Genomic DNA, 27,442 nt, shown 5'->3' on the forward strand with positions numbered 1-27,442 from the left:
AGGTGGCCATTGATCTCTAGATGGTGTACTAAGCGGAGTTCTCCAGGAGTTTGCATAGGCAGGATGTTAGAGCAATTCATCGGTAGTGTAAGGGCTGTGAAACATCCTTCCCAGGTTTACGGATGGGGAGTACAATGGCTTTGCGCCATCCACTTGGTATGATGCCAGTCTGCCAAACTTTGTTGTATATTTGGAGCAGCAGGGTCGTGGTGGTAGGACTAAGGTGTCTGCTCATGGCATATGCGATATTATCGGGGCCCGGCGACGTGTCGTTGCAGTGGGAAATAGCTGATTGTTGTTCTCTCATGGAGAATGGAACGTTGTATATTTCAGTGTTCAGAGATGAGAAGTCTAACTGGAGTCTCTCCTGTTCTTCCAAGTGCCGGCGTACTTCGGGAGGTCAAAAGTTCCGCTTAGATACAGCAGCAAATTCACTGGCTATGACGTCGGAGACTTCGGCGCTCCGTGCTAATATGTTATTGTTGATCTTAAGTGCAGGTCGTGGGCTCAATGGGAACTTTAATGCTATTTTGTGTAGTCTCTTTTACACCTGTGTCAATTGCGTCTGTGAGTTAAGTGATAATACATAGCTAGCAAACGAGGACCGTTGTGCTTCTTTTAGTGTCCGGCGTGCTTGTGCTATGTGCTTTCTTGTAGGCGATGTGGTTGAACTCTGTCATCTGCCTCTTGTAGCGGTTGAAGGCCCGGCGTCGGCAAGCCACTGCCTGCTTGCACTCGTCAGACCACCATGGCACAAACCGACGTGATGCATTTCCCGTTGTCTGTGGGATTGTGAGTTCTCTCGCCCGGTGAATGTGCGCCGTAAGAAAGGTAACTGCATTCTCGGTTGTCTCGAAGTCATTAATTGATGTCTCCGTGTGAGTCATGGTCTCAAAACCTCCCAGTCAGCTCGATATAATTTCCAACGTGGCAATCGAGGTGACGGTGGGAAAGTGGAATGGGAGATGAAGATCGGGTAGTGGTCGCTGCCATGTGAATGAATGATTGATGTTGTCATTCATGGCGCCGCAACATCGAGGTCATGTTTCCTGTATCACTATTATAAACGACCTTTATATAGGTAAGCCAAATTAAAAAAAAAAAAATTACAGTTGAGAGAGGAGGCCAACCTCCTCCATAAAAGTTATTACCTTATGTCCGGGGCACTTCTCTCCTAGGACCAGAGCGAGACGGTAGGTACCGTCCATCCCCCGGCACCGGGAGAGATACCGTTCTCGCAAGTCCCCCAGACTGGGGCACTCGACCATCAAGTGCCGCACAGTCAAGGGGACCAGGCAGTCATCACATTATGGTACAACATCTCCGGACATGAGGTATCCTTGGGTCAGTCGAGTGTGGCCCGTCCGAAGGCGGGTCAGTGCTGATTGATGTCGGCGACCTCGCACTTCGGCGTAACTCTAAGGCAGGATGGCCGAGGTGGTTACTTCCCCCATCTCTGTGGTGGCAACTAGAGCCTCCCACCTCCGCTGCCACACCGCCTGAACGGCAAGGCGAACAGAGGAAAATAAATATTTGAAGGGTAGTGGGAAGGGCGGGGCACCGCGGGCCGCCGCCTCCTTAGCAAGCCTGTCCGTCCGCTCATTCCCCACTACCCCAAAATGGGCCAGGACCCAACAAAATCCTATTTCATAGCCACGACGTTCGAGGAGGTACAACCACTCTAAATTTGATAAGATTAAAGGATTGTGTTTATGAGAGTTAGAAGACGTTAGCGCTAGAAGAGGACTCCGTGAATCACTAGAAATTTTAAAAGAGGATGGAGGGCGAGTAAAAATTAACTGCAGAGCAAGCACAATGGCAGACAGCTCTGCAGTAAAAACTGAGGCGACACCAGGAAAGCTGCCCCCACGACAAAAGGAAGGGAAGACCACACCAAAACCAACACCTCCAGTCTTTGATCCGTTCGTGTACACTGGAATTGAACCCGTATGGCTAGATGCATGCTCTAAAAATAAAGCATGCGACTGTTCAACGGGAATGGAGTTCTTATTCTCTCTATATAGCTGGACTGCAGACTGACACTTGTGGGAATTGCCAGTAGTCTATCCTGGGAACCCGATGGGGACAGATAGGCGAAGAGGGGACAGACAGCTCTGACATTACTGATGCAACTCTGTATCCGAAAGGTTTAGGGTAACTAGGTCGGGCGTCAAAAAGCGGAAAACGGGAATCGCCGGAGATAGTTACACAAGACACAGTCTGGGAGACGATGGACACGATACCAGCATCGCATCATCAAGGATTGGCGACGCAAGTCTAAGGGGAGGACGCCAGCATCTACAAGCATGCTGGGGATTGGGGACGACCGGAACGCCCCAGTGGCCAGACGAACACCAGCATGGTGTACAAAGTCCAAAATACGGATGTGGGCCTCCGTAGCGGAAGAATAAACCTCACATCCATATTCCAGCTTGGAGAGAATAAGAGACCTATGCAGGAGGAGGAGAGTTTGACGGTCAGCCCCCCAGGAGGTGTGGGCTAGTGCTCTCAAGATAGACATGGCCTTCGTACAAGCTGCCTTTATGTATCTGGGGTGAGGTACCCACGTCAGTCGTCGATCAAATGTTAGACCAAGGAACCGAGTTTCCTCCACGCAAGAAACTCTACGGCCATGAAGGTACAAGTCAGGGTCAGGATGAACACCACTAATACGACAAAAATGCACTACTACAGTTTTCGCAGTTGAGAATCGAAAGCCTCGACTTTCAGCCCACCGGGAAGTTCTATTGAATGTCAGCTGCAACCTTCGTTCAATTAACGGCATTCTTGAAGCAGAAAACGAGATCGAAAGGTCATCAACATACAGGGATCCACGAACCCCTTCAGGAATTACACCGATAACACCGTTGATAGCCACAGCGAAGAGTGTGACACTGAGGATACTTCCCTGTGGCACACCTTCTTTAAGTAGATGAGCTGCAGACAACACGTTTCCAATACGTACCCTTAAAAACCGGTTAGATATAAAATTCTGAATAAAAATAGGTAGAATGCTCCGAAGGCCAAACTCATACAGACTAAGTAAAACTCCATGACGCCAGGTCGTGTCATACGCCTTCTCAAGATCAAAAAAGACCGTGATATGGTGCTGACTAGATGCGAAGGCTGCACAAATAGAAGACTAGCGACAACAGGGTGTCCGAGGTAGAACGCCCTTTTCTAAAACCATACTGAACTGGTGACAGGTGATTTCCCTTCTCCAAGTACCACATAAGACGGTCATTTATCATCTTTTCCAATATCTTGCACATGCAAGCTGTCAGAGAGATAGGGCGATAGTTTGTAGAGAGTGAAGGATCCTTCCCAGGTTTTAGGATGGGAATAACTACAGCTACAACCCATGAGGCAGGAAAATCACCGGTATATCAAATTTTATTATACAACGCCAGCAAAAAGGAAAGTGTTTCGTGAGACAGGTGGCGTAAAAAGCGTATGGCACCTCATCGTGCCCCGGTGAAGAATCATGACACTGCATTAAAGCCAACTGGAGCTCAGAGTGAGAAAAGGGGACATTATAAGATTCACCCCCATGAGAGGTAAAATTGATCCCGCAAGTTTCTGCGTGCCGACGGTCTTGCGCAAAAGGTGATGTAGGGTCCTTTCTTGACACCCTAGCGAAGTGATCTGCGAGGAGGTCAGCAACCCGCACAGGATCAGTAACTGTGGCACCAGTGTTTGACAGAACAGGGGATGAAGGGACACAAAATTTACCAGATATTTTCTTTGGAAAATGGAAAGTGGAATGAGAATTGGGTAGTGGTCGCTGCCATGTAGATCCTCTGATATTTCCCACCTGAAGTCCAGGTATGCATCGGGGGAACTGAGTGAGAGGTCAATAATTGACCGTGTGTCGGTTTGCATATGGTAGTGTGTTGGATGACCGGTGTTCAGTATGCAGAGGTCTAGGTCTTCAATTACAGATGCAACAGTGACTCCTCTTGGGTTGCTTATAGTATCCTCCCACAGTGTATGGCGACTGTTGAAGTCGCTAACTAGTAAGAAGGGTGAGGGCAATTGGCGTACCAGTGTCAAGAGGTCTTGCTGATTGACTGATGCACTGGGTGGAAGATACAGGGAGCATATAGTGTAGGTTCGTGTTATGTGGATTTGAGAGGCAGCAGCCTGCAATGGAGTGTTAAGTGAGAGCGGAGTGTGTGCCATGTCGTTGGATATGAATAGACACGTACTTCCCGAAGGAGCTTGAGTAGGATCTGCTGGAGAGTACATATATGGCACTGTAATTGCGTGAGGGAGGATGAGCGTATGCTCCCAACAGTGTCTCCTGGAGGCAGACACTATGGCTGGGAGCCCCTAATTAGGGGCTGGAGTTCCTCCCAGCTTCCTCGCAACCCGCGCCAGTTCCACTGAACGATGTTGAATTTTATCTTTGTTTATTCAGGGCGGCCCCGGAGAGAGACCTCCCTGTCGGAGTACCAGGCTTTCGCTGGAGGGTCGGCCCCAGCGCTAGTGTGCTCTTTTTCGGTCCAGTAGCCGATGTAAGAAGCCGGGGAACACCTAAATTTCCCCGGCCTCCCGCTCCTGTCACTAGCTTACTCACACTGCCCCCCTCACCTTTACCCACTCTGACGGAGCGGCAAGGGCACGGGCAAGGACACGGGTTAAGCCCCCGGCAAAGACTTTGCGGAGGCGGAGGGCACGGGCGCCGGCAGAACCACACCGTGACCCTGGGCAGCAGCAGTCACCGGATGAGGGTCAGCCGGGGCCACTGATGCAGGGGTGCCGGCCGGGGTTCTTCCAACGACCCAGAAGCGGGCGCTGGTGAAGGCACTTTAGCAGGAGGGGTGTCCCCGAGGGACTCCTCGTTGCACGTGCGCTTCTGCTGAAGGGCTCACTGCGGCCATCAGCAGGCGTCAGGCGTCTGGTTGGATAAGACGGCCTTTTCAGGCAAACCTGAGGTTGTGGAAGCAACAGACTTGGCAGTGGCAGATCAGCGATTGGCATGGGCATTGAGGGCAGCGGCGTATGGCATTTCTTATCCTGACATTTTGTTGAGGGCAAGCTGCTTCGCCTCAGAAAAGGCCACCCTTTCCTGGTTGCGTATAGTGAGTACCTCTTTTTCAAAGTGGAAGCGCTCACAGTCTTTTAATGAGGCAGGATGAGGCTCACCACAGTGGTAAAAACGCACAAGGCCAGGGCAGTCGTCACCGTGTTTATCCATGCCACAGGACACACACATTTTTGCAATGCCATTTTTCAAGCGCCGACAGGTCTGGGTGACGTGACCATACGCTTGGCAGTGAAAGCACCTTCTTGGGTTCGGGACATGGGGCTTCACATTCAAATGTAGCCAGGCCAGCTTGACAGTCTTGGGCAATACTAGTCGGTTAAAAGTAATAAACAGGGTTGGTGCAGGTGTGAATACTCCGTCTACCTTTCGTTGAACTCTTCTCACTGATGTAACATCGTAGTGTTTGAGTTCGTTCACCAACCTCTCCTCTGAGTAACGGAGAAGGTCCCGTGAAAAGACAACTCTCCGAGATTGGTTCTTGGAGGCATGGGGAGAACAGGAAACTGATGCACCAGGAACAGAGGTAAGGGCGCGAAGCTTTGAGCTCTTTTCAGGTGACGAAACTTCAGCCAACAAGCTACCGTCCCCTTGTGGCATAACCTTAGGCTCACGGCCACAAGCCTTGACCAGAGAGCGGTGAACATAAAAAATATCGAGGTCATATATCGAGCAGCCATGTACTGAATTGACAACAATGTACTTTTCATATGAAACAGGCTCATATATACCCGACATAACTTCTATTTGGGAGACTGGGGAGTTCCCAGGTTTCTGGAACTATTCCGTGGACCTTTTTGTCGCACAAACCTGTCTTGGGTAGACCCTTTAAGGGTTAGTGACTTCCGAGAAGCACCACGAGGAGCAGTGAAAGGTTCCTAGGTCGCGATGAGAGAGGACCGTGTGGGAGTTTCCGGGGACAGGCGGACGCCAGAGAGAGGCAGGCCGAGGCAAACTATTTTTACCCATACACAATTATTATCTTTCACTTCCCCACACCCCCACCCACCACGGAGCCCAACAAAGGGAGGCTGCATGTTGGGGCCAGACCGCACCCAACAGCCCCAGGGGTAATGGTGAAGTATATGCTGCCACTGCCAGGCGTTTAACGGCAGCCGCGGGACCGTTGTGATCGCCCACCCGGCAGTGACCGCCTGACCCTAGCCAACGCATGACCAGCCGATTGATTCAGTGGGGCCACACTGAACCACCCGTCTTATCCCAACCCTCCCACCAAAGGAGCGTGTTGCCCACCGAGGGGAACTACACCCCGCCCCGCGGTGGGCTCAACTCCCAGATGGGAGGGCACTGGGAGTATACGGCACGCCACGCACGGCAAACATATGTGGAGACAATAGCCCTGCCCTAGGTGGTAAAAGGGCGGGCGCACTCAACATCACAAGTAGGCTTCCTCTACCGGTGATGAGGGGAGAGTACATGGTCCACGAGGTCAGCGGACATCGAACCCTATCGAGGTAGGCAAGCCACCACGGTAGGTGGTGCCGCCGACCTCGCTTCAAGCCCCGTCACCACGACAAGGTGACCCCACTTCGACGGGGGAAAAGTCTGGAAAGACAGCTCCAAATCCAACGCCAGCATCGGATTTGGAGCCGTCCATGTATACTGGTACAGAAGTGGCGTGACTAGCTGTGTGGGACAGGGAAAGCTGTCGAGCAGATGCCGTCGAGGTGCTTGCTTTGTTAAAGTTGAAGTAACGGCAGAAATGTGTATTTGGGAACTCCCACGGTGTTTTGAGGGGTATCTGATAAACTGCTATTGGGAAGTATGGTAGCGGGAGATACCCAATGACATTCCGGACACGGAAACCAAAGGGGCGAGGTAAGAGATGTTTGTTTCTATATATTGTATCTAAATTGGTGTCTAGGGCAACGATGTAGGCAGGGTTGTTATGTCGGCGATGTAGTCTGTACCAGTACTTAATTAGAAGTCCAGCTCTATGTATGTCCAGACGAGGCAATCCCGCGTCAACTAGAAGGCTTGTTATGGGGGCTGATCTAAAGGCACCTGTTGACAGTCGGACTGCAGCGTAATGGACTGCCTCAAGTGCTCGGAGGCGGGCGGTTGTTGCCGATATGTATAATTCGCAGCCGTAGGACAGTCTCGACCCGATGAGTGCCTGGTAAAGGCGTAGGAGTATTGTGCGGTCATCGCCCCAAGAAGTGTATGACAGAACACGAAAGAGATCGAGCGATCTCATGCACTTTGTTTTTAAGTCTTTTAGGTGTGGAAGTCACGTGAGGCGCCTATGGACGACGAGTCCCAAGAACATGTGTTCTTCCACAATAGGTAGATGTGAACCGCGCATGATGAGATCAGGGGCTGGATGGTGGCCTCTCAGGCGACAAAAGTGCATGGCAACCGACTTAGAAAGAAAGTGAGAATCGAAAGCCATGTTTCTCCACCCATCTTGATGTCCTAGCGATGGCATTTTGCAGTCTTCGCTCTGCGCTGGACATCCAAGACGCCGAGTACCAGAGTGACAGGTCGTCGATGTAGAGGTAGGACGACATCCCGTCAGAGACTATGTTATAATATCATTTATGGCTACGGCAAAGAGGGTTACAATCAAGACGCTTCCTTGGGGAACTCCTGCTGTTCATGGGATGGTGAGAAGGACGTACCATCTCTGATGCGGAAGGTCCGTTCTCCAAGAAATCCCTCAATAAACTTTGGCATCCGTCCACGGAGACCAACGTCATGAAGCTGCTTCAATACCTCATATCTCCATGTCGCGTCGTAAGCCTTCTCGAGTCAAAGAAGATGCACACCATGTGTTGTCTGTCTGCAAACGAGCGGCAGATAGCTGACTTAAGACGCACGAGGGTGTCTACCGTTATTCTCATCTTCTGAAACCCTGACTGGTAAGGAGACAGGTGGCCATTGCTCTCTAGATGGGGTACTAGGTGAAAATATATCATCATTTCCAGGAGTTTGCATAGGCAGGATGTTAGAGCAATGGGTCGGTAGTGTAAGGGTTGTGGACCATCCTTCCCAGGTTTACGGATGGGAAGTAATATGGCTTTGTGCCACCCACTTGGCATGATGCGAGTCTGCCAGACGTTGTTGTGTATTTGGAGCAACAGGGTCGTGGTGGTAGGACTAAGGTGTTTGATCATGGCATATGGGATATTATCGGGGCCCGGCGACGTGCCGTTGCAGCTGGAAAGTGATGATTGTAGTTCCCGCATGGAGAAGGGAACGTTGTATATTTCAGTGTTGAGGGATGAAAAGTCCAGCTGGCGTCTCTCCTGTTCTTCCAAGTGCCGGCGTACTTCGGCAGGTCAAGAGTCTCGCTTAGACACAGCAGCAAATGCACTGGCTATGACGTCGGTGACTTCGGCGCTCCCTGCTATTATGTTATTGTTGATTTTAAGTGCAGGTGGTGGGCTCGATGAGAACTTTCCTGCTATTATGTGAGTTTAGTGAGGATACATAACTGGCAAACGAGGACCGTCGTGCTTTTTTCAAGGACCGGTGTAATTGTGCTCGTGCATTCTTGTAGGCGATGTTATGAAACTCTGTCCTGTCCCTCTTGTAGCGGTTGAAGGCACGGCGACGGCAAGCCACTGTCTGCCCGCACTCGTCAGACCACCATGGCACAGGACGGCGTGGTGTATTTCCCGTTGTCTGTGGGATTGTAAGTTCTCCCGCCAGGTGAATATGCGCCATGAAACAGGTAACTGCATCCTTGGTTATCTCGAAGTCATCAATTGATGTCTCCATGTGAGTCATGGTCCGAAAAAGCTTCCAGTCCGCTCGATCTAATTTCCAACGCGGTAAACGATGTGACGGTTGAAAAGTGGAATGGAAGATGAAGATGGGGTAGTGGTGCTGCCATGTAAATCCTCTGATATTTCCCACCTGAAGTCCAGGTATGCATCGGGGGAACTGAGTGAGAGGTCAATAATTGACCGTGTGTTGGTTTGCATATGGTAGAGTGTTGGATGACCGGTGTTCAGTATTAGTCCAGGAGTATTAGCTTTTCACCCGGAACAAATTAGTAACAAGCTGAAATTTTCAGAAAGACTCAGAAAGACCTTTCCTAATAACTAAAAAAAAAAGAAGAACCTGGTTAAGGTTTTTTTGAGAAAGAAGATGGCGTCCAAAGCCAAAGCCAGAGTTAGAGTTATTTCATTTCCCAAACAAGTCAAGAAAAAAGTCAAACAATTAGTCTATATATTTATGGCATTTGGGGCAAGGACTTAAACTTTTTTTTATTATTTTTTTTTTAAATGAATTTCAAACAAAAAAAAACAAAATCAAAACAAAACAACAACTGAATATACACACCTGAATATACACATTCTATGCCAGGTAAGAAAAAATATACTAAGAAATGATTAGCTCTTCTAGACAAAAAATTAGAAGTAGAGTCCTAATTTAATTATCAATAATCAAAATCAATAATAATATATCAAATCAAATAAAAATCAATGGGCATTGGAGTTTTTTATCAGTCGTTTTCAAATCAGTTTCATCATCTTGGTGGGGATTCCTCATTTGCTCATCATCATCATCATTATCACATTTTGGCATTTGTTATTTGCTTTATTTTTTTGCACATGGCAGAGCAGGCAAACACACATCGCAGAGCAGTGCACCCTTTCCAGCCCAGATCATATTGAGCAGCACAGGCAGCTGCCATGCGAGGCAGAGAGCAGGGGGAAAGGGGGGTCAGGGCAACTGAATTAGGATTCAGTTTCAACTGGCCCCAGGGTCCAGCATCTCCATCCCTGCCCACATCCATTCTCTGAAGGAATGCTGTTTCTGGGAATGATGTTTGGAAGGAGCAGACTGTTGTTGCGCAAACTTGCCAGTGGAAGGATGAGGACGCCTGTTTGAAGGATGAGCCTGTTGATATGCAGTTGTAGCGAACTCATCCAACTCATCCAGTGACACAGCACCCACAACTTCCATGAGAAGCCACCATACAACTTCAGGAGGAAGCTTTGTGTGCTTCCGAGCATATCTGTTCTTTCTGCTGACAGGCATTTACTGTTGACTGTCAGGAAGAATGCCTTACTTACACTGCTTCCTTGTGCACACACAGCCAGAACACACTCAGATACATCTCTAATCATACATATTTACCATGCGTACTTGATCCATCTGATATCACAAGCCTTTTACAACTGATTTCCTGTATAATGTATATTATAGCATACCATATACATACATTATATGGTTCAGTCAACAAACCAATAGCATCAAGCCAACAAAAAGCCATAAAAATGGTAATGATGACGAATTTGATGATTGATAATGCCATTTTCTTGGCTCTCCTCCCTTGAAGCGAATTCTTATCCTGAAACTTTAGTATGTTATTAGGAAGGTCTTGTGACACCTTCTTGTTACTAATTTGTTCTGGGTAATTGCTTGTGCTGAGCAGTATATGCAGAGGTCTAGGTCTTCAATTTCAGATGCAACAGTGACTCCTCCCGTAGTGTATGGCGGTTGTTGAAGTCGCCAACTATTAAGAAGGGTGAGGGCAACTGGCGTACCAGTGTCAGGAGGTCTTGCTGATTGACTGGTTTACTGGGTGGGAAATACATGAGCTTATAGTGTAGGTAAGTGTTATGTTTATTTGAGCAGCAACAGCCTGCAATGGAGTGTTAAGTGAGAGCGGAGTATGGGTTATGTCCTTGGACATGAAGAGACACGTACCACCCGAAGTAGCTTGCGTGGTATCAGCTGGCGAATCTATATGGCACTGTAATTGCGTAGGGGACGATGGGGGTATGCTTCTAACAGTGTCTCTTGGAGACATACACACTATGGCTATAAGTCTTTAATTAGGAGCAGGAGTTCTTCCCAGCTTCCTTGCAACCCACGGCAGTTCCACTGTATGAGACTGAATTTTAGTTTTGTTTTTTCAGGGCGCCCCCGGAGTGGAACATCCCTGTTTTAACACCGGTCTTTCTCTGGAGGGTTGGCTCCAGCGTTAATGTGTTCTTTTTCGGCCCAATGGCCGATGTGACAGGCCGGGGAAGATCTAACTTTCCCCGGCCTCCTGTTCCTGCCGGTTGCTTCTTCACCCTGCGCCCCCTATCTTTCCGCCACCTCGACGAAGCGGCAAGGGAGGGAGAGACGGGTGGAGCCTCCGGCACAGACTGTGCGGAGGCGAGGGACACGGGCGCCGGCAGGGCCGCATCGTGGCCTTCAGCTGCAGCGGTCACCGACTGAGGGTCAGCCGGAGCCACTGGTGCAGGGGTGGTGGCCGTAGCCGGCACCCGGGATTCTCCAAGCGACTCAGAAGCGAGCGTTGGAGAAGGCACTTTAGTCCTCAAGGGACTCCTCACTGCGCGTGCGCTTCTTCTGATGGGGCTCACTGAAGCCATCAGCAGGCGTCTGGTTGGATCAGGCTGCCTTTTGAGGCAAAATCGAGGTTATGGGAGGAACAGACTTGGCAGTTGTGATCGGAGATGGGCATGGGGATTAAGGGTAGCGAAGTATGTCATTCCTGAACTGGACATCTTCTTGAGGGCAAGTTGTTTCGCGTCAGCAAGGGACACACATTCCTGGCCGCGTATATTAAGGACTTCCCTTTCAAGTAGATAGCGCTCACATTCCTTTGATGAGGCACGATGAGGCTCACCACACTGGTAACATCGCACAGGGCCAGGGCAGTCGTCACCGTGGTTATCCAAGCCACAAGACACATACTTTTGCAAGTCCATTATTCAAGCGACGACATGTCTGGGTGACGTGACCATATGCTTGACAGTGGAAGGATTTTCTTGGGTTGAGGAGTTAAGGCTTCACGTTAAGATTGAGCCACGCCAGCTTGACAGTCTTGGGCAGTACTAAACGGTTGAAGATAATGAACAGGGTTGGTGTAGGTGTGAGTATTCCGTCTACTCTGCGTTACACTCGTCGCACTGAAGTCACATTCTAGTTTATGAGTTCGTTCACCAACCTTTCTTCTAAGTACCGAAGGTCCAGTGAAAATAAAACACCCCGAGATTGGTTCATGGTGGAATGGGGAAAGCAGGACACTGATGCACCCGGAACAGAAGTAAGCGAGCGGAGCTTGGAGCTCTCCTCAGGTGACGATACTTCAACCAGCAAGCTCCCGTCCCCTTGTGGCATGATCTTGGTCTCAGAGCCGCAAGCCTTGACCAGAGAACGGTGTAATTAAATAATGTCGAGGTCGTTTATCTCTCTAGGGCATGCTTGTTTATATTTTGTCCCACCTTTTTAATACGTCTGAAATGCCAGAATTTTCTATTTACTACACTCCCACACGACCACCGCGTGCGACGAAACACACGAGAAATTAATCCAGACAAGGAAAGGTTTGCCGGCGCCGGGGATCGAACCCGCGACCAGCGTAACGGGAGAGCTACTCCTTTACCAGTCGGCCAAAGAGGTACCCCCCTGGCTAAGTGGGTTATGGGAGGCTCGCCCATAAGGGAAGTCAGCATTACACGTCTCCCCTTTCCCATTTAGATTAATTTCTGTGTGTTGAGTTCCCATTTTCTATGAACTTCGGAGAGCATGGGCCATCACTCTACCTGTTACCCCTTCGGGGAGACACAACAGAATCACAGGAGAGGATCCCACCGCTGCCACCAGTGAAATGTCAGAATTTTCTCTTTACTACACTCCCACATGACCACCGCGTGTAACGAAACACACGATAAATTAATCCAGACAAGGAAAGGTTTGCCGGCGCCGGGGATCGAACCCGCGACCAGCGTAACGGGAGAGCCACTCCTTTACCAGTCGGCCAAAGAGGTACCCCCTGGCTAAGTGGGTTATGGGAGGCTCGCCCATCAGGCAAGTCAGCATTACACGTCTAGTCGCATAGTGGGATATATAACGTCCCACTTATAGAAGCTTCCACGTAAGAGAAGCACAGAGGTTTAAAATCTAACCCACCTCATAGAAGTCTTGGATGGTCATCCGTGAGCATGCGCAAGTAGTTCTAGGGGCCGAGTTGCTTTTCAGGGTGGCAGAGCACCACGTGACACCACGTGACGAGGTTTGCACCTCCGAGCTGATACAATTTGCCCTGTAATTCCCTTACTTTAAGGTAAGTTTCATATTGTGTTATACTTTCTTCTTGTTGCTGATAATATTGTGTTTTGAAGTGAAATATAATATTCTTTTTATCAGCTGCCTATTCATCATATATGATCATCATTACAGGTAAAATGCTAAGAGGAAGAAAACTGGATGAGGAAGAAATATCTCTTCAATTTACAGAGATTCCGTCAGACTAAATCAAATGTTGACAATGAAGATGAAGATGACACTGAAGTCTTGGATGGAGAAGATATACTAGAAGGCTACAGAGCTTCAGATGACGATGGAGATGAAGACAAATGAACAGTATGTTCAATCCAGTGATATTCATGATAGAAATTCTGGGATACAATGGAGGAAAATAAGCCAACTCCACCTAATGAATTTACTTCACAAACAGGTCCTAGTCAAGAAGTTTTGGATATAGAAAGCCCAACTCCATATAACATTTGTTCTAAATTTACATCCAAGGAAATCATTGAAAATCTAGTTTTTCAAACAAATTTGTACGCTCAGCAAAAAGGAAGGAAATATGCATCAACTGATGAAAATGAAATAATGACTTTCGTTGGAATAAACTTAGTTATGGGAATAGTCAAACTCCTAAGCTACAGTGATTACTGGAGTACCAATCAGTGCTTTCATAATGATTTCATATGCAAGCTAATGACAGTGAACCACTTTGGGTGGCTTTTGGGTAATGTGCGCCTGAATGACAACTCTTTGATGTAGTCCTGACTATGATAAGCTTTACAAGATTCGTCCATTCATAAAATTGATTAAAAAAAATGAAACTTTCGTCCTAGTTGTAGTGTTGCTGTGGATGAATCTATGATTAAATTCAAATGACTTTGTTCTATGAAGCAATATCTCCTAAGGATGCCATTCAAAAGAGGGTGTAAGGTATGGGTGCTGCCATATAAATCAGGATATTGTTTGAAATTTGATTGTAACCAACAACAAAGTTACGAAAGATCTTGGTGCAAAAGTAGTTACTTCAATGGTAAAAGGTCTTGAAGAAAAGGAACACAAAGTTTACTTTGATAACTACTTCACAAATGTACATTTCATGAGACTTAAAAGAAAAAGGAAAAAATGCTTGTGGTACCGTGACACCCTCGCGAAAAGACAAGCCAACATTCATTTCTAGCAAGAAAATTAATCGTGGAGACTCTGAAACACTCACAAGTAGCACCGGAATTGATGCAACCATACTGACATTTTCATGATCCAAGAGAAATGTCTGAAGTAAGCAGACGGCAAAACGATGGCTCAAAATGTTTGTATCCCTGTCCTTTCTGTGTCACTGACTACAACAAGAACATGAACTCCGTAGACATGTTTGATCAGCTAATGACAAGAAATAGATCGCCGCAGTAAGAAATGGTGGCATCGCATATTTTTCTATTTCCTGGATGCTGCTGTAATGGATTCATACATAATGAACAGGACATTGAAAAAACAACATGCCACTGTAAGAATTCAAGATCCATTGTGTTGAAGGTCTTCTGGCAACCAGATTAGTACAGAGGAAGAGATCAGCCACACATGAGTCTCCTTTGTAGATAAGTAATCAAAACCTACGGTTCTAGTGGAAATACGGAGAAAGGAATCAAGTCATCAACCAGAACGTACCACTCGTAGGCAGTGTGCTCTATGCAGCACAAAAACCAAAGAGGTACGTACTGGTTGGACCTGTTCTGTATGCGAAGTGCCTCTGTCTTGAAAAAAAAAAAAAAGCAGTGTTTCCAGAAATATCCTGCTTGAGAATGAAAAAATAAGTCCTACAAAAAATATGAATTCACCGTTAGTTACGGTAAACATTTTGTATCTTAATTTTTTTTCTGATCACTGTTAACAGGCCAAGCAAAATAAAATGTATTTTTGATTATCTAGGAATTGAGAGGAAAAATTCTGACAATTACTTTATCTTTGATAGGAAGGGGAATAATGTACCTAACCAGCATGGTGGGATAAAATACGTCCCACCTCATTGAGCCTTTATGCACATTAATCAATGGTATTGCAATTCTTAATATTTTTGTACCTTCAGTGCTCTTGATTGATGATTCTTTGTATAAATATAATAAAATTAGATTCTGTGCAACATGGGACTATTTATATCACTCAGATTCTGCGCTGCAAAGATTTGTCAAGTAGCCATCCACAGACTTGACTACGATTTATTTTTCAAATGAAACAGGCTCATATATACTATACATAATTTCTATTTGGGAGACTGGGGAGTTCCCAGGTTTACGTGAACTATTCCGTGGAAATTTTTGTCGCATGGACTTGTCTTGAGCAGACCCACTAGGGGATAATAACTTTCCAAAGGCACCACCAGGAGCCGTGAAAGGCTCCAAGGTGGCGATGAGAGAGGACCGTTTAGAAGAATCCGGGTACAGGCGGACGTCAGGAAGTGAGGCAGGCCGGGGTAGTGGAGTATTTCTTTCTTTCTTCACTACCCCACCCACCCACACACCACGGAGCCCAGCAATGGGAGCCTGGATATTGGGGCCAGACCGCAGCCAAGAGCCCCAAGGGTAATGGGGAAGTATACGCGCCCACTGCCAGGCTTTTAACGGCGGCCGCGGGATCGTTGCGATTGCCCACCCGGCAGTGACCGCTTGACCCTAGCCAACACACGACCAGCCGATTGATTCAGCGGGGCCACACTGACCCACCCGTCTTACCCCAACCCTCCCATCAAAGGAGCGTGTTGGCCACCGAGGGGAACTACACCACGCCTCGCTGTGGACTCAACTCCCAGATGAGTGGGCACGGGGAGTATACGGGACTCCACGCACGGCAAACATTTAGGGGGTAAAAGGGCGGGCGCAGGCACCATCATCAGACGGCCTACTCTAATAGTGATGAGGGGTGAGCACTGAGTCCACGAAGTCAGCGGATTGATTGACTGATTATTGGGGCGTTGTGTCTTGGCGCCGCAGCTGCGGGGTCATATAGCGCGGAAACTAGAACAAAATTTATTGTATTGTAAAACTATATAAAACCGGTTATAATTTTAAAAAACATGATAAAAACAACAATAAAAGGTAAATAAAACCTACAGGAGGTTGAGGACGCCAACCTCCTGTAAGAAGCCATAAATGTCACGTCCCGGGAAGAGTGCCTTTTCCCCAAGCACCAGAGAGAGAAACTCCCATCTCCGCCCCGACACCGGGGAAGTACCGCTCTCGCAGGTCCCCCAGACTGGGGCACTCGACCAACAAGTGCCAAACAGTCAGGGGGAACCAAACAGTCATCACAGTTGGGCTGAAATCCCCGGGACATGAGAAAGCCATGTGTGTATCTTGTATGACCCACCCTAAGCCGGGCCCAGGACAGTCTCCTTCTTACGATTTGTTATGTGGGAATACGACAATGGACGCACAGGCCTGGTTGTGACTTCCCCCATCTTGTCGTGGCAATGACAACCGCCCACCTGCGCTGCCACACCCTCTGGAGTGCAGACCGCACGGTGGGATGCAAATCCCTAAATGGAAGAGCACACGGTGAGAGAGGGCGAGAACCAGCGGCCCGCGCCACTTCATCGGTCCCCTCATTACCACGCATAGAGACGTGGGCAGGAACCCGACAGAATGTCACCTGATGCCCACCCCTTATTGCTAAAACTAGCAAGCTAAAAATATCTGAAACAATAGGGTGGGTGCTCCTAACATCTTCTATTGCGGATTGGGCTGCCTGTGAGTCAGAGTAGACAGTAAAAGTATCGACAGGCAAAGTGAAGATGGTGCGGATGGCTTAAAGAATGGAAGATAGTTCTGCGGTAAAAATTGAGGCTAGGGCAGGTAAAGTTCCCGAACGGGAAAAGTCTAGAAAGACACCTCCAAATCCAACGCCAGCATCGGATTTGGAGCCGTTCGTGTAAACTAGTACAGAAGTAGCGTGACTAGCTGTGTGGGACAGGAACAGCTGTCGAGCAGTTGACGTCGAGATGCTTGCTTTGGTGAAGTTGAAGTACCGGCAGAAATGTGTGTTTGGGAACTCCCACGGTGCGATGGGGGGTACGTGATAAACTGCTATAGGAAGTATGGTAGTGAGAGGTCCCCAATGACATTCCGGACAAGGACACCAAAGGGGCGAGGTAGGAGAGGTTTATTTCTGTATATTATATCTAAATTGGTGTCTATGGCAACGGTGTAGGCAGGGTTGTTAGGTTGGCGTTGTAGCCTGTACCATTACTTAATTAGAAGTCCATCTCTCTGCAAGTCTAAGGGTTGCACTCCTGCGTCAACTAAAATACTTGAAATGGGGGATGATCTAAAGCAGTGGTCGGGGAACAGGGGTAAATTATCCCAAATGGGGTAAATTTGAAAATTTTGGGGGGTAATGGATGTGCTATGGATGTGGATGTGCTAAGTGAAGGAAACGAATATGCGAGTTGAGGAAAAAGAATGCATCGAGGAGCCCAGGATCTTTAAAACTACATAAACGGAGAAATATCAGTAGTGACATTGTTTGATTTCAGACACTAATCAAACCTGCAGCGGTGAAAATGGCAGAAATAATGTGTGGGCAGAAAGTAGCTAAACAACTGAATTCAGTGCCTTTGTCTGCAAAAGTTATTAATTAAAGAAATAATTTCCATCTTGGCAGAAAATGTGAGAGAATAAGTGATTTCTTCAGTAAAAGAGAGTAAAGATTTTGCCATTCAACTTGTTGAGACTACATATCTCAGTAGTAATGCGCAGCTGATGGTATACGTTCGATACATGGGTTCTGATGAAATTGAAGAAGAAATGTTGCTATGTTCTCTTGAATTGAGAACTCGTGGTATTGATGTGTTCAATAAGTTTGATGCATACTTCAAAAGACAAAGTGTTGATTTAAAGTGGGAAGATTGTATTGCAATATCAGTTGATGGAGCTCCCGCCGTGCTTGGTCACGTCAATGGTTTTGTGGCTTTGGCCAAACAACAGAATCTAAATATTCAGGTCATCCATTGTAAGATATATCGCCAGACATTTGTTGTGAAGAATTTGGAACCAGAAGTGGAAGCTGTGTTGAATGATGTAATTAAGATTGTCAATGTTGTAAAAGGGCATGCACTAAACACGATGATGTTTCGTGATTTATATGAGGATGGAGAGGCTGAAAATTTAACTCTTCTTTTCCATACGGAAGTGATGTGGCTTTCACGTGGAAATGTCCTGAATAGAGTGTGGGCTCTTAAAACCGAACTTGAAATGTTTCTGACTGATCAGAAGCAGATATTTGCTGAGAAGTTAAGAAAATCAACCTGGCTAGCTCTTCTTGCGTACTTAGCTGACATTTTTGGGCATGTAAATGCACTGAATAAGGAATTACAAGGAAAGAAAATCAATTTTATTTTAGCAAGGGAAAAAAAATCAGCATTTGTATCAAAGCTTCAGTACTGGAACCATAAAGTAAATGCTAATAAGCAGAGCTGGGCGCGTTACTGGATATCGGGTAGTCCGGTACCGCTCCTCCGCACCTCGAAACACATATAGTCCGTACCTGTACTTCCGCGCCTAAAATTTTTTCACTCGTTCCGGTACCGCACCTCCGCACCTCCGGTACCGTACCCAAAACTATTAAAGCGCGCCTGAAAAATCTAGTCCGTACCTTAAAAAAAGAAATACAAGGCAATACTGCAGCAGCATTATTATTATCATTATTATTATTATTATTATTACCATTATTTTTGTTATCATTATTGTCATTTTAACGCATAGAATCTCCACCACCTGAAGTAAAGTAACTACTTTTACACTCATCATAATTATCATACCTCAGTACACATGCAACACCGGGCCGTAAATCTGAATGAGTGACGTCACTCAAGTGGCGGGAAAACATGCCCTGCAGCACAGACCGCGTAAACGACCGGAAGTATTACTGCAGAGCGCGGACTGTTTGTCGTTTTCATTTTTTTTATCCTTGAAAACCTCAGGTGCGGAGGTACGGACTTAAAATACTGCCGTTCCGCACCTGTTACTTCCGCACTTTTGAAAAACTTTCCGCACTTCGGACCTCCGCACCTCGTTTAAAGGTCCGCAGGTCCGGAGGAGCGGAGGTGCGGACAGAGGTACGGAAGTGCCCAGCTCTGCTAATAAGACTGTTGTCTTTCCAAACCTGGCAGAGTTTTTGAAAGACTGAGGAGACTGCAGTCTTAGTGACCAAACTTAAGGATAGGTTCTGTGACTACTTTCCAGAGCTTGATTCACCACATACTGTCAGCTGGGTTGTGAATTCCTTCACATATGAACTGTCTGACTTGCCTGAAGAGCCTGAAGGATTGGCAGAAGAAATTATTGAACTTCGTTCCAACAGTGAAACAAGCATGGAATCGAGACCAAGGGTGACCTCTCAAGTTTTTGGATGTCAAAAGCTACAAAGGCTTATAAAAGTGCACATTTGTAAGCAACTAAAATGCTGCTACCTTTTGCAACAACCTACCTTTGCGAACAAGGCTTTTCTACCCTTGTAAACCTAAAAACAAAGTACAGAAACCGGTTGGATCCTGAAGACAGCATCCAAATTGCAGTGACAAAAAAATCCCTGATATTGAGCTTCTTGTTTAAAAAATGAAACTATCATTTTTCCAAAGCCTGAGGTAGCTGGTATGAATAAAATAATCAAGTTTTCAATAATTTTCATTAGTTTTCTTTGTGTGCCATTCTATTGCCAGAATGGGTAAAAATTTATTTCCCCATAATAGTGGATTCAATAAACATTTTCTTATTTTGTTTTTGTACGAATATGAAATACACAATAGTCAATAATTTTGCTTGTGTGCCATTTTTATGACAAAAGGAGTGACTTTTATTTCCGTATATAAATATATAATTTCCTATGTTTTTTTTTTGTGTGTGTGTGTGCTATTTCCATGCAAAAAGACGGACTTTTACTTCCTAATGATAGATTAAATAAACGTTATCCCAATTTGAATTTTTGTGTAATTATTATTTATGAATTTTATACGTAAATTGGCTTGTCCGCCGGCGTACTTCAAAGACAGGGGTAAATTCAATTTAATACAAATTCTTTTGGGGTAACGCCCCAAAAAGTTCCCCGACCCCTTATCTAAAGGCACCAGTTGACAGTCGGACTGCCGCGTGACGGACTGCATCAAGTGTGTGGAGGCGGGCGGTTGTTGCCGATGTGTATACTTCGCAGCCGTAGGACAGTCTCGACCCGATGAGTGTCTGGTAAAGTCGTAGGAGTATTGTGCAGTCAGCGCCCCAAGAGGTGCATGACAGAACACGAAAGATATCGAGCGATCTCATGCACTTTGATTTTAAGGCTTTTAGGTGTGGAAGCCATGTAAGGCGCCTGTCGAAGATGAGTCCCAAGAACTTGTGTTCTTCTGCAACAGGTAAATGTGATCCGCACATGATGAGATCAGGGTCTGGATGCTGGCCTCTCAGGCGGCAAAAGTGCATGGCAACCTATTTGGAATGTGCGCCGTAAGAAAGGTAACTGCATCCTCCGTTGTCTCGAAGTCATCAATTGATGTCTCCGTGTGAGTCATGGTCCGAAAAAGCTCCCAGTCCACTTGATCTAATTTCCAACGTGGTAATCGAGGTGACGGTTGGAAAGTGGAATGAAAATTGGGTAGTGGTCGCTGCCATGTAGATCCTATGATATTTCCCACCTGAAGTCCAGGTATGCATCGGGGGAACTGAGTGAGAGGTCAATAATTGACCGTGTGTTGGTTTGCATATGGTAGTGTGCTGGATGACCGGTGTTCAGTATGCAGAGGTCTAGGTCTTGAATTACAAATGCAACAGTGACTCCTCTTGGGTTCCTGGTGATATCCTCCCATAGTGTATGGCGACTGTTGAAGTTGGCAACTAGTAAGAAGGGTGAGGGCAATTGGCGTACCAGTGTCAAGAGGTCTTGCTGATTGACTGGTGCACTGGGTGGAAGATACAAGGAACATATAGTGTAGGTACGTGTTATGTGGATTTGAGAGGCAGCACCCTGCAATGGAGAGTTAAGTGAGAGCGGAGTGTATGCTATGTCGTTGGATATGAATAGACACGTACTTCCCGAAGGAGCTTGTGAGGGATCTGCTGGAGAGTATACGGCACTGTAACTGCGTGGGGGAGGATAAGCGTATGCTCCCAACAGTGTCTCCTTAAGGCACAGACACTGTGGCTGGGAGTCACTAATTAGGGGCTGGAATTCCTCCCAGCTTCCTCGCAACCCGCGGCAGTTCCACTGAACGATGTTGAATTTTATCTTTGTTTATTCAGGGCGCCACCGGAGAGGGACCTCCTGTCGGAGTATCAGGCTTTCGCTGAAGGATCGACCCAAGCGCTATTGTCCACTTTTTCGGCTCAATGGCCGATGTGACCGGCCGGGGAACACGTAAATTTCCCCGGCCTCCCGCTCCCGCCGCTGGATTCCTCACCCTTTCCACCACAACCTTCTGCCACTCCGAAGAACCGGCAAGGGACGGGGACACGAGTGGAGCCCCCGGCACAGACTGTGCGGAGGCGAAGTGCACGGGCGCCGGCAGAACTGCACCGTGACCCTGGGCAGCAGTGGTCATCGGCTGAGGGTCAGCCGGGGCCACTGGTGCAGGGGTGGAGACTGCTGCCGGCACCCGGGGTTCTTCCAGCGACCCCGAAGCGGGCACTGGAGAAGGCACTCTAGCAGGAGGTGTTTTTCCGAGGGACTCCTCGCTGCGCGTGCGCTTCTGCTGATGGGGCTCACTGGGCCATCAGTATGCGTCTGGTTGGATAAGACGGCCTTTTCAGGCGAACCTGAGGTTGTGGGAGCAACAGACTTGGTAGTGGCAGAACTGTGATTCGCATGGGATTGAGGGCAGCGGCGTATGTCATTCCTGGTCTTGAAATTTTGTTGATGCCAAGTTGTTTCACCTCAGCAAAGGCCACCCTTTACTGGTTGCGTATAGTGAGTACCTCTTTTTCAAAGAGGTAGCGCTCACAATCCTTTGATGAGGCAGGATGAGGCTCACCACAGTGGTAACACCGCACAGGGCCAGGGCAGTCGTCACCGTGGTTATCAATGCTACAGGACACACAAATTTTTGCAATGCCATTTTTCAAGTGCCGACAGGTCTGGACGTGATCATACGCTTGGTAGTGAAAGCACCTTCTGTGGTTGGGGACATAGGGCTTCACATTTAAATTTAGCCAGGCCAGCTTGACAGTCTTGGGCAATACTAATCAGTTGAAAGTAATAAACAGGGTTGGTGTCGGTGTGAGTACTCCGTCTACTTTTCGTTGAACTCTTCTCACTGATGTCACATCCTAGTGTTCGAGTTCGTTCACCAACCTCTCCTCTGAGTAACGGAGAAGGTCCCGTGAAAATACAGCTCCCCGAGATTGGTTCATGGTGGCATGGGGAGAACAAGACACTGATGCATCAGGAAGAGAGGTAAGGGCGCGGAGCTTTGAGCTCTCTTCAGGTGACGAAACTTCAATCAACAAGCTCCCGTGCCCTTGTGGCCTGGTCTTGGGCAGCCATCCACAGATTTGACAACAATGTACTTTTGAAATGGAACAGGCTCATATATGCCAGGCATAACTTCTATTTGGGAGACTGAGGAGCCCCCAGGTTTACGTGAATTTACTGAACTATTCCGTGGACCTTTGAGTCGCACGGACGTGACTTGGGCAGACCCTCTAGGACTAGGTGGTAGGGACTTTCCAGACGCACCAAAAGGAGCCGTGAAAGGCTCCAAGGTGGCAATGAGAGAGGATCGTGTGGGAGTTTCCGGGGACGGGCGGACTTCAGGGAGAGAGGCAGGCCGGGAAAAGGTATTTTTACCCATACATAGAAAAAAATCTTTCACTTCCCCACATCCCCACCCACCACGGAGCCCAACAAGGGGAGGCTGGATGTTGGGGCCGGAGCGTTTAACGGTGGCCGCGGGACCGTTGCGATCTCCCACCCGGCAGTGACCGCTTGACCCTAGCCAACGCATGACCAGCCGATTGATTCAGTGGGCCCACACTGAACTACCCGTCTCATCCCCACCCTCCCACCAAAGGAGCATGTTGCCCACCGAGGGGAACTACACCCCGCTCCGCAATGGGCTCAAGTCCCAGATGAGAGGGTACAGGGAGTATACGTGACGCCACGGACGGAAAAAACGTGGGGAGACACTAGCCCTGCCCTAGGTGGTAAAAGGGCGGACGCAGACAACATCACTAGTAGGCCTCCTCTACCGGTGATGAGGGGGGAGCACTTGGTCCACGAGGTCAGCAGACATCGAGCCCTATCGAGGTAGGCAAGCCACCACGGTAGGTGGTGCCGCCGACCTCGCTTCAAGCCCCGTCACCACGACAAGGTGACTCCCCTTCGACGGGGGAGGTCAGTGGACATCGAGCCCTATGGAGGTAGGCAAACTATCACGGCAGGTGGTGCCGCCAATCCTGCTTCAAGCCCCGTCACCACGACTACGTGACTCCCCTTTTTGTGAACCCTCTTCCGCACCTGTGACATTTGTGTCTGTGAATAAAGTGTGGATACATAACTGGTAAATGAGGATCGTCGTGCTTCTTTAAGTGTCCGGCGTCCTTGTGATTGATTGATTATTGGGGCGTTCTGATCTTGGCGCCGCAACTGCAGGGTCATATTGCGCCGAACTTTTAACTCAATAAACTATAATACAAGACTATAAATAAAAATAACGGTGAATAATAAAAAAAAAAAACATGAGGCGGTGGCTGAGTGGTTAGCGTGCCGGCGCCGAATCCTAACCGCCACACAGCTGGCATTTTTTAGTCACCGCCGAGTGGCCTGAGACTACCCACATGATGTCCTGAAGACCACTATCAACCCGGACTCTAGATTACCTCTCCAAAAACAGGCTCAAAGATGAGCTCCGAGGGACATTATGAGCCAGAACAAGATGGCGCCACTATAAACACTCGCTTGCTCCACAACGGGCTGGGCGGATCATCAGGCCCCCACCAGTGAAAAAGCCTAACGGCACAATAGGCCGCCACGTAAAAAAAGAAAAGACAATGAAAGATCAGTAAAACTTAGAGGAGGTTGAGGACGCCAGCCTCCTGTAGGAAGCCATAAACGTCATGTTCCGGAGAGAGTGCCTTTTCCCCCAGCAAAAGACAGAGAAACTCCCATCTCTAACCCGACACCAGGAGAGGTACCCGTCTAGCAGATCCTCCAGACTGGGGCACTCGACCAGCAAGTGCCGAACACTCAGGGGGGCCAAGCAGTCATCACAGTAGGGCTGAACTCCTCGGGACATAAGGAAGCATGCATGTGTATATCGAGTGTGACCCATCCAAGGCCGGCTAACCTCCGAGTCACCATGCGGGACACGAGAACGGTGTTATCGAGTGGTAACGCAGTGGAGGTGCCGCGTTTCCGCATCAGCTACCACCAACATTACTTTGTGGGCCGAGTCTACGGGATGAGAAATCTCTTCACGGCCACTGTCCCTCACATCCGGGGAATGAACATCAAGTCGGTAAAATTGGCGGTCCACCACTGGGGACCCTCACTCCTTACTCTATTGACAGTTGTCATTGGAGTAAAATCATGTGAACATTGTTTTTAAATCCTTAAGTACTTTATACATTGTGCTTCCTGCCCTTTTAATAGTCAGCACGCGACTGTGCACCTTTGGACTTTTCACTTACCTATACCTGTATATATGAATAAAATAAAAAGAACAGGGGATGAGAGGAAATGAGAGGAGATATATGAGACACCAAAAGAGTTTTTAGTGAGGTAAAAAGGAGAGTACCAGATGGATGTCACGGGGTTAAGCGGATACCCAGGGACGTGAGCTCATAAGGCGAAAATAGCCAACAAGGTTTGATCCGTGTTGGCACCAAGAGACACAATAAGGTGTACTCACTCCGCAAAAGTGTGAATAACACGACTTACCTGGTTCCTTGTGCTCGTCAGGCCACCCAACACGGAGCTTGATCTCTGTGCAGGATGCCACGTGGTGGTGGTGGTGGCCACGACACACAAGGGTCCACAAAACACCCGTAGGTTCTTATATTCTCCTTACGGGGCTCGCAAGGACAATCAGTGCAGTGCTCACAATAGCTCAACCACAAGCACACAGGACAAGAATATCAAAACAGAGTCTGTCTGCAATCATTCCTGATATGTGCCAAACCATCTATGATGTGCTTAAGGATCCATACTTAAAGGTAAGCAATGCTTGTTTGTGACAAGTTAAAGACAGGTAATAAAAAATACATGCATAATGTGAAGGACAGGCCTACTGTTGAGCACATAGACATGAGATTAATAATATACATTATAGTTCTTGTCAACTGTATCTGAAAAGACACTAGTGCTTGGAGTTTGGCAACTCGGACATCACTCAACTTGAGGGGCGACCCGTCAGGTAAAAACGAGATCATCTTTACACATATGTAAAGTTGTTCATGAATATTGTTTCTAAACTTGGGATAAAGACAAACTATGACTGTTGTTACTTGCCCAGTTTAATTCAAATGACTCAGAGTATATTTGTATGTAATTTTGAATACACAGACATGTAATTATGTTCCTACCACATCATCATATTAACAACAGGAGTAATTATTCAACAACCTTCGAGTGGCCATAGCTGATAAAAACAAAAACAAAGGACACAACACTAGTACTGTCGTCTGCTGTACTCCGCTGCAGTCTGATGACGTCACGAGCTAATGGTGGCTTCTCCCCGTGAGATGAGAAGAATTTGAGATATCCCTCCAATATCCAGTCAACTAGCGATTTATAGGACGTAATATGTGCACTACATTATCATAGGTACGTGACGCAATGCATTTCTAGGCTTTTCCCAGAACCGGAAACATGTCCATTCGCCGAAACAGGTGACCGTTATTTCGGAACCTTTTGGTAGAACACGGAGTCTTACATCTTTAATTCATTTTACTCTGAAATAACTTTATTATCTGTACTATCCGGTGATATTTTTTTCTGAACTGGACTATGCCCCCAATGTTTCTACTAAGCCTTCCAGAGGCCGTGAGGCATCATTTTTCTTTTTTAATTAAATAACGAAGTGTTGGATTGAGCTCATATTCAGGCAGGGATAGTTTCATACCTTCCGCTAATATTCCCAAGTTGCATTATTAAGGAAAAGCGTATAATAAAGTCACTTCTCTCTTGAATCGTAAGGGGGGACTTCGGTAAATTCTCGGGCGACGACTGGCAACCAACACGAGGGTACCGGAAGGTTGCGGTGACGTCATCATTAAGCTCCTCCCCTTAGCTCTCGTCTGCATAAAAGGTAATATTTACGTGTAGTACCTAGTGTAGTACATGGACACTATGGCAACTGGCTCATAACTTTTGACTGCAAATACAAGTAGAGAAAGATCACTAGACTGATAGGTGTACTTTTAAATGAAATATACATTGTGAACGATTAGAAGGAAGAAGAGACATGTTGAGTAAACAAACCATGTAAATAAAATTCACCAAATGGTATACTTTATTCTTGGTCACTTTCAAGAAATAATCGTCCTCGTCCTCGTCGTCAGTGTTGAGGCTGACTACGACGGGTTCCACGGACTCGTGGATATTGTCGGTGGACCAGTAGTAGCTTTCAAAGTCCCTCGCTTGTTTAATTGCAGCCGCCCACACTTCCTTAGTGGCGGAGATCCTGGCTTCCTCCACCCTGGCTTGCTAGTCAGCTCGGGTGAAGCGGTGCAGGGAGGAGTGCACGTGGTGCCTTATATAGCCCCAGTCCTGCTCGATGGCATTGAGCAAAGCATTTTCCTTGATCTCTGGATGCTTCGAAGTATTTTAATTTGTAGCAATGAAGCTCAATACTTCAGGGATAACAAACAATGAGTAGCAATCAAACGAATTCGTTAGCAAGAAAAATAACATTAACCACTTACCAACTCAGACCGAGACAGTGAAATCATTTATGGAGTGATTAATGAGTGATAAAAGAGTTGATTTAATACAAGAAAAGAAGGGTCTAAAACTTATCCTTAGTCGATTAGAGACTCTCTCCCCGTTGTATACAGAGAGAAATCTTAAAGCAATCACGTTCCAACAGCCACGTGGACAATGATGTATCATATTAGTCATTGTAGTCTTGGGGCGAGATTCATCAAACCATTTACCGGACCTGTGGCTGGTAAGTTTCGCGGTATCTCCACCCACCCGGTAAATTCGCAGTCATCAACCACTTACCGCACCCGCGGTAAGGCCAAAAGTTACCGCGGCTCCAAGCACCCATAAGTGAGTTAGATGACGTCACCGCAACGTCACGGTACCCTCGTGTTGGTTGCCAGTCGTCGCCCGAGAATTTACCGGTCTCCCCTTACGATTCAAGAGAGAAGTGACTTTATTATACGCTTTTCCTTGATA

The 27,442-nt window shown here is 47.4% G+C and overlaps 1 protein-coding gene across 2 annotated transcripts in view; it reads left to right on the plus strand.

Annotated features, from left to right (window-relative positions):
- LOC126998916 (solute carrier family 35 member F6-like) overlaps window positions 1-27,442 on the plus strand; it is a gene marked incomplete at its 3' end in the record, with an annotated part of 137,325 nt that overhangs the window by 40,237 nt on the left and 69,646 nt on the right.

Source organism: Eriocheir sinensis, chromosome 2 (genome assembly GCF_024679095.1).
Source record: "Eriocheir sinensis breed Jianghai 21 chromosome 2, ASM2467909v1, whole genome shotgun sequence".
In the NCBI taxonomy this organism is placed as follows: Eukaryota; Metazoa; Arthropoda; class Malacostraca; order Decapoda; family Varunidae; genus Eriocheir; species Eriocheir sinensis.